This window comes from Anabrus simplex, chromosome 5 (assembly GCF_040414725.1).
Source record: "Anabrus simplex isolate iqAnaSimp1 chromosome 5, ASM4041472v1, whole genome shotgun sequence".
In the NCBI taxonomy this organism is placed as follows: domain Eukaryota; kingdom Metazoa; phylum Arthropoda; class Insecta; order Orthoptera; family Tettigoniidae; genus Anabrus; species Anabrus simplex.
In genome coordinates this window covers 431,436,556-431,444,806 of record NC_090269.1, presented here as the reverse complement: position 1 = coordinate 431,444,806, position 8,251 = coordinate 431,436,556, and the positions used below count along the sequence as shown (strand labels likewise).

Genomic DNA, 8,251 nt, shown 5'->3' with positions numbered 1-8,251 from the left:
AGAGTTTTTCTTAATATGTTTATTACAAATACATATAAATCAGTGAAAAGCATATTGTAGAGCATAATCTTATTTACTACATTATTAATCACTTTACATTATTGATAACACAGTATCTACAACAATGTTGTACAAGTACACTTCATCTAACAAAACAAAATTACCGGACATAAACTAAATGTAAACCTATGTGAAGTAATAATGGTCAATGAGACTATTACCCCAGGCTAGAGTATCTGTTGAGTTAGGTATAATAAATCTCTTATTATCATCATTACTTAGAGCAACTTTGTTTATTAACTGAGTATAAAGCTGATGATTAATGCTTTTAAAAACATACATTTTCTTCATTAATACTAGTGAACTATTGGTAATACAGTTCTTATAATCATCTACACTCAGATCATTCTCAACAACATTCTTCTTAATGCCTTTCAGTTTCTTAATTACTTTATCATTTTCAGGTATAATGCAGTATGATTTAGCTTTAGTGCCTACAAAACTGTTAACGAGTTTTCCTTTGAATTCATCTTTCATTTTCCCAAGAACTTTTTTGTTAACCCGTGGGAGGTTATAAACATTATTTTCTGGGTAGTCACTTGTATCAAACCTGTCTAGATCTGGTTTTATATCATTATAAATGTCATTTGTTTTAATCTCATATATGAAAGAATCAGTGTCTGTGTAGAGCAGCTTTACATTTTCAGCGTACTTCTTCTTCATATATTCATAGTGAAAATCGTACATGAGTGTTTTGGATAATTCAAGAACTGTAAAACCTACATAGATTGGTTTGTCATAGGTTACTTTTAATCGATTCATTTGTATTACAACTAAATCTTCATGAATAATTGCACAGCTATGGAAGTTTGGTTTACTTATTAAGTTGTTTGCACCATATCTTTTACCAACATTCTCCCATTTTGTAACTAATTTTACGTCTACTCTTTTATCAACATTTTCAATAGTTTTCCCGAAGACTGAATTAATCATGAGTTTGTAGAAGTCTTTCTCAAAAGCATTTGTAGACATCATTCTTAAATTAGTATTGAAATCGATGTAGGGTCTTAGCCATGGTGACTGGTGAAATTCAAGAACCCGATGAATTTTGGTAAGCTTCAACCCATTTTGCAAACATTGTTTCAAGTTACGGTAGTGTATTACATACTTAAATTTATCATTTAAGTTTGCAATTAACATGTTCGTTTTTGATGTGATATATGGAGATTTTATATTCTCAGGGCAAAATGGATAATCATTATGAAATTCATGCAGCTCTTTCGGGTATTGGAGACTAACTTCAAGAATGTATCCTTTGTCAGCTTCGTCATCTATGTTTTGAACCTCTAAATTCTCAATTTCACTTTTGGATAGCCAGCGGAAACTATTTAGTGGTAGATATTGACTCATAGCCCATCCGTACTGATTATTTGCATCTAGATAAACAATATACTTTGACTCTTTACCTGGATCATAATTAGACATATATTTGTTGTTAGCCGCAGAAAATCGCTTAGAGCATTGACTTAAACCACCACGAATATTTGATTTTATGAAATGTACCATGTCAAGATCAGTTAGTAATTCCATATTCACCTGTGTGTATTTTAACATAGCATCCCAACTTAAACCCGGTGCCGTATAATACTGACAAGGGTCAAGGTTGTATGTTTTGATGCAAACATCACGAAAATTTTCGAAAACATCAGCTAATAATAGAACATCTGTTTTTAGATATAAATCAGAGTATTCACCTAGCGTTTGAATGCGAAACTGTTCCCAGATACGGTGTGCATGAAAATAGTCTTCTTCAGTAATTTCAGTTAAATTTAGAGAGCTGTAAAATGACTCTTTTGATGGTAAAGAGCGTTCTTCAAGACGCTCTACACTATCAATAAATTCGTAAGGAAATACACCTTTACGTCTAATTAAATTAAACTCCTCATCGTTCGGAAAGAAGCGCCGAATTTCTGTGAATTGTTCTGAGTGTAAATTACTGGAAAGCTGATCAAGACTTGATGGCATGAAGCGTAATGAGTCAATAAATTTTAGTTTGATGGTATATTTATCATTCACTTTTAAGAATTTTGTAAATGAAATATATCGCTCTTTGTTCTGAGGGATCAGGTCAATTCTCTCATCTGAAGCTCCAAATTCTTTAATAATGAAGTGCGAGTCGTAACCGGATAAATTATGTAGTATAACAGGGATGAATTTAGGAATTTTATACTTCAAATTACAGCTATTATGGGCAGGAAATCTATACAATCCAGTCAAATGGTCATGATCAAAGACCTTGGGATCATTTTCTAAAAACTCTTTCCCACAAATACTACAATTTGTAGCACTTTCATGTTGTTGTAGCTCTGCCTCAGTAATCGGTTTCATGGGAATTTCAGTATTTAAAATATGACCAAGACGTACTACATCTCTCTCAAGCATTTTCATAAACATTTCAGGAGCATTTTTTCCTCTGTACTGCTCAAACTTATTTAGTGAGCTATCGTACCTACACTTGATATAATACGCGAAGCTATATGGTTCATGTATGTGAGTAGTGTTGGTAAAAGATATGTTTGGATCTGATGAACTTGTTTTCAGTGAACATGGCTTCAGTACAGCCTCAAAGTCAGTGTATATAACAAACGGTACCTCCATTTGCTTATTATAACTTTCGAATTTTAGAATCGCTTTTTCAGGAGTAGGTAAGAATGTACACACTTGATTACAGTCTTGTTTGGAGTGTCTATTTAACAGATCCTCATTTTGGAAATACTGTAAGCATCCATCACATAACCACTTTTTACCATCATGTTTTGATAACTGACTACAAAGAAGTCGACTTAAATTTTTTATCCAACAATAATGAGAAATTTCACCATCTTCTATGTACAGTAGATTGATATGCGTACCTTTCCTTTCATTCGTAAAATACAAAGGACCAACTATACTACCCTTTTCTATTCCATACACATTAATACTAATATTATTTAGATTTTCAAAGCGTCTAATGTCTTTTAACTGCATTGGAAATTCTAATCCATCAAGATTCAGCCGTGACGAATAGTGGGGATACGATGATGTTCTAGCAGATGAAGATTTTGCTGGGTGTAATCCTGATAACACTGCCCATGCGAAACATGCCTGGTCGTTATTCTGGACATTTACTACTGCTTTTTTCTTCTTTATCCATGTTGGTAAATCAATGTATGATGATCCTCGCAAAGGATTGTATTTATTAATGTTGACCTCTAGATATAACACGTTAGCTAATGACCATCCTGAGTTTCTTTCTTGAAAGTCCTCACTTTTGGAAATAATAACACTTACTAAATGTTGGTAAACTGTGGAGAAAGTTGTTGATTCACTAATAATTTTATTTTCACTGTTGAAGGATTTAATATCTGTAATTTCACCTTCGCTATTGCTTTTGACATATGATCCAAACAGCTCGAAATTTACTTTGAAGGCTTTGTGCTTCGCTTGCGCATTTTGTAGTAAGCAAAGTACTTTAGGTTGAACACGTTTAAAGAACGTTTCAATACTCTGAGTTCTTTCACTACTGCGAAGCCTGTAACTTGCGATTCGACATTTAAAAGCACTATTGATTTCCTCTATGTTTTTATCATCCGTTTCACTACATGCATTATTTCTATGCATATTGCTCCGTAAATGACCATGAAGGTTGGAGATAAGTACATCTGCATCACACACGTTACAATGTGTCATTATTGGTTCAACACCTTGATCATGAAATCGTTTTATCTTCTTTGGAGTACAACTTTCTTCACACAATTCAGAACTGGTATATTTCCGCTTATTAGTTTGCTGAGATTTACTCTCGGTTTGTGTAGATTCTTTCTTACTCGATGATTCTGAAGTATTATATAACCACTCCTGTTGATGTACGTCTGCTATGTGAGACTGAAGCTCTTTCGTATCATGGAAGAATTGTTTACAGGTTTCACATTGTACAGATGTTGATTGCACATGTTTAGAGTTAATGTGACGTTCAAGATTATCATGTCTGTTGAATGTGTCAGTACAGTTAACACAAACAATAGTTTTTGAGTTATGTTGAATCCTTTTATGACGCTGAAGGTTATCACGTCTTGAAAACTCTTTAGCACACAGATCACACTGGAACATACTGGTTACTTAGGAAATGATTTCTTCAGTTCAGTAGTTGTCAGCAAACTGATGATTAGATACTAGACAAGTGCTTATTCACGACAGTAGAAATCCATGCGGTCTTTAACGTAATTAGCACCTAACTGGTGATTATACAGCAGACTGAATCTCTTGTCGAATAGCTTTGGTGCACTCTGAAAGGAGAAGTGAACACGTTAGTAGCCAACATCAGACTAGTGATTAAGCACGCAACATTGGCTTTTATATGTTTCATATATTACCCATCAGGCACTGCCTCTTCGATGTCTTGAATAAATGACATTTTTTAGTTTCTTCAACACATTACTTCATTACTCTTTATGCACTATGTGTAGGCTGGAAGTTACACATATACATGTAATAAATATAACACTGTGAACTTTTTAATCTCACAAGAATATTAAGCCCTACAAAATAGCCTTTTTAACAGATTTAGAAACTATTTGCAACAGTGATATTTCAAATATATATGTTTTTGTAAGCCAATCAGGACGTCAGAATGTAGAAAAACTACCATTAACACCACTGCGAGGGTTGTAGCCCCGTCTGACCGAAGTGTAGCAAGTTTCTCTACGCCCCTCTGAGAGGGTTCTAACATCGACCGATCAAAGCTCACATACCTTACAAAATGTATGTGGAAGAGAAGCTCAACTAAAATTAACTACAATGCTGTACGTAAACTCTCATCGTTGACATACCAACGAGGTTTGCAAGCTCGGATGACAAGTATGTCTCAGAGGTCTACTCTCCCTTCGTAAAGGGCACCTCGCAGTATAGTTAAGTTTAGAGGAACAAGCATAATTTTTTGATGTAAAATATGACTGACTTGAGTTGAAAAATATATATCGTAATAGCAACATTTTGAAGGTATATGTGTTGTAAGCCAATCAAGACGTTAGAATGTAGAAAAACTACCATTAACACCACTGCGACGGTTGTAGTCCCGTCCGACCGAAGTGTAGCAAGTTTCTCTACGCCCCTCTGAGAGGGTTCTAACATCGACCGATCAAAGCTCACATACCTTACAAAATGTATGTGGAAGACAAGCTCAACTAAAATTAACTACAATGCTGTACGTAAACTCTCATCGTTGACATACCAACGAGGTTTGCAAGCTCGGATGACAAGTATGTCTCAGAGGTCTACTCTCCCTTCGTAAAGGGCACCGCGCAATATAGTTAAGTTTAGAGGAACAAGCATATATTATGTATAACAATTTTTAATGTTATGATTTCAGTAAAAGACATCTGTTTTAAGCTCACTAGTTCAAATATTTAATAACATATGTATAGCTACCTGCAGCTGTGAGAGGGGATACTGCTGTAGTCAATTGGAGTATCTACGTAGAGAACGTAGTCACACAGCTACTAAATTATCTGTAAAAAGAAAAACATACTATTTGAAAAAAATTAATCTGGTACATAACTCAATATATCAGGTACAATTTTTAATAATACTTTAAAAAATAATAATATTAGTAACCAAAATCCTAAAAATAATGGTTGGAGGGTGGATTAGTCTATATCATCTGCTAAGGGATTATTTTTAGTGATTTTTAAGCTAAACATTAATTTTCTAGCACCAACCGTTTAGGAGATATTACATTTTTAATTTAAGGGTTGTTTTCACCCCTAACTTGCTTTTGACTCTAAAAGTCATCTAGAATATACTCCAGTACCAAATTCCAACATTTAAAGCTATTTTCACCCCTAAAACCTAAAATAATGCTTGGAGGGTGGATTAGTCTATAGCATCCGTTAAAGGATTATTTTTTAGTAATTGTTAAACTAAACATTCATTTCTAGGACCAGCGGTTTAGGAGATATTAAATTTTCAATTTAAGGGTTGTTTTCACCCCCAACTTGATTTTGATTCTAAAAGTTATCTAGAGTATACTCCGATACAAAATTTTAACATTTTAAGCTATTTTTGTTCCAAAAACCTAAAATAATAGTTAGTGTATATCATCTGTTAAAGAATTATTTTTGATAATTTTTAAGCTAAACATTAATTTTCTAGGACCAGCTGTTTAAGAGCTATTAATTTTTCAAGTTAAGGGTTGTTTTCACCCTGACATGCTTTTAACTCTAAAAGTTGTTTAAAGTATATTCAGATTCACATTTATAACATTGTATGCTATTTTTGCCTAGAAACCTAAAGTAACAGTTAGAGGGTGAGTTAGTGAGGCTGATAGCCTTGAAGTTTATGAGAAAATAGTTAATCTGTTTCAATATAATAATAATAATAATAATAATAATAATAATAATAATAATAATAATAATTTATAGGCCTTACGTTCGACTAAATACTTTTACGGTTTTCGGAGACGCTGAGGTGCCGAAATTTTGTCCTGCAAGAGTTCTTTTACGTGTCATTAAATCTACCGATACGAGGCTGACGTATTTGAGAACCTTTAAATACCACCGGACTGAACCGCGATCGAACCTGGGGTTAGAGGGCCGGCGCCTCAAGACGCCTCAACCGTCTGAGCCACTCAGGCCGACTTTAATAGAATAGCTACTGTGTCAGTTCGTAGACTGACCAATGTTTATCAGTCTACACTAAATGTTGCAGGTCGTTATTTCGGTACTTATACACTCCTCAACTGAAATTAGAATACGTTACTGATTCAAGCGTTCTTACAAAAACTACAGTATATACATCGAACTCTGTAGAGAAAGCATGCAAGATCTCGAATAGAGCGGAAGCACTTACGCGCTGCTGCTTCTTCCCGATGTTATTCAAGACGCGGTCACTGACAAACTGATTATTATTTGCAATACACCGCTCTGATATATATAGACGTCATCGCCTACAAGCTGTAACCTGCACAAGTGCACACGACCGGTGACCTTACTGCCAACAAGCTATGACCTGCACAACTGCACATGTCACCGCCGACAAGCTGAGATTTGAAGTGTTAGAGACGAAAGCTGGGATGGTTGCTAACTTAAGACCACGGTCACCTCTCACCGAATCCTAGCCCTACTACAAATACACGCGCTACTAGACACTGCAATGGCACAGGTTATCAAAGAATTTCTACATACATACAAGTACACGAGGCTGATGAGCACGATATATTCAAACTTATACATAAAGCAACAAGGGCTTTATAAAACTACTGTTATTGTCAGAGCATGAAGCGAATAGTTAATAATAATAATAATAATAATAAAATCTCATGTATACTTCAGTTACTCCATACTTATTAACACACATCGCCAAGCGAAGAAAAGATCAGTAAAGGAATGAAATGAATACTTACAGAAGGCTAATTTCAGATGTCACGTCTAGGATGTCGTTTCTTCTCAAGGTCACCACGTCACTAGTACGTAAATAATCCTCCTCGCGTTTTACTCCCTTCTTATAAACGACATTGAGCGCTGGAATATTAAAGGTGCTAAGTAGTCATATTACAGTACACCAAAGCCATTTTAGTTAACATTTTAGTTAAAACAGAATTTTGATCTCCTAATATATCAAGACGACACCAAAAAGATACTGTATTATTATTAAATTAGTTGAATTACAAATATTAGAAGCATGATTTTATTATCAAAATAGGCTGGACATGTCAAGTAGTTAAATGACCTTGGTCTTCTTGCTGTACAGTTCTGTAAGAGAAAACAAGTTAATATTTATGTTACGTAACTCAACCGTAGTAGGCTATGACTGCTTATAATAATTATACTACTACTACTACTACTACTACTACTACTACTACTACTACTACTACTACTAATAATAATAATAATAATAATAATAATAATAATAATAATAATAATAATAATAATAATAATTGCGGCCAGTATCGAGTAATCGGGAGATAGTAGGTTCGAGTCCCCACTGTCGGCAGTCCTGACGATGGTTTCCGTGGTTTCCTATTTTCACATCAGGCAAATGCCGAGGCTGTAGGCTACCTTAATTAAGGCTACGGCCGCTTCCTTCCAATTCCTAGGCCTTTCCTAACCCATGGTCGCCATAAGACCTATCTGTGTCGGTGCGATGTAAATAACATTCCAGCCAGGGAGTCGAGACTGACGAAAGTTTAGTGGCTAAACACACCCAGAAGAACAAG

General features: G+C 34.7%; 1 long non-coding RNA gene across 1 annotated transcript; it reads right to left on the bottom strand.

Annotated features, from left to right (window-relative positions):
• Window positions 1–4,299: 4,299 nt before the first annotated feature.
• On the bottom strand, window positions 4,300–7,679 carry LOC137501067 (uncharacterized). Its single transcript, XR_011018327.1, has 3 exons — window positions 7,439–7,679; window positions 5,467–5,546; window positions 4,300–4,325 (listed from the first exon to the last, which is right to left on the bottom strand). It is a non-coding gene; the product is annotated as an uncharacterized lncRNA (long non-coding RNA).
• Window positions 7,680–8,251: the final 572 nt, after the last annotated feature.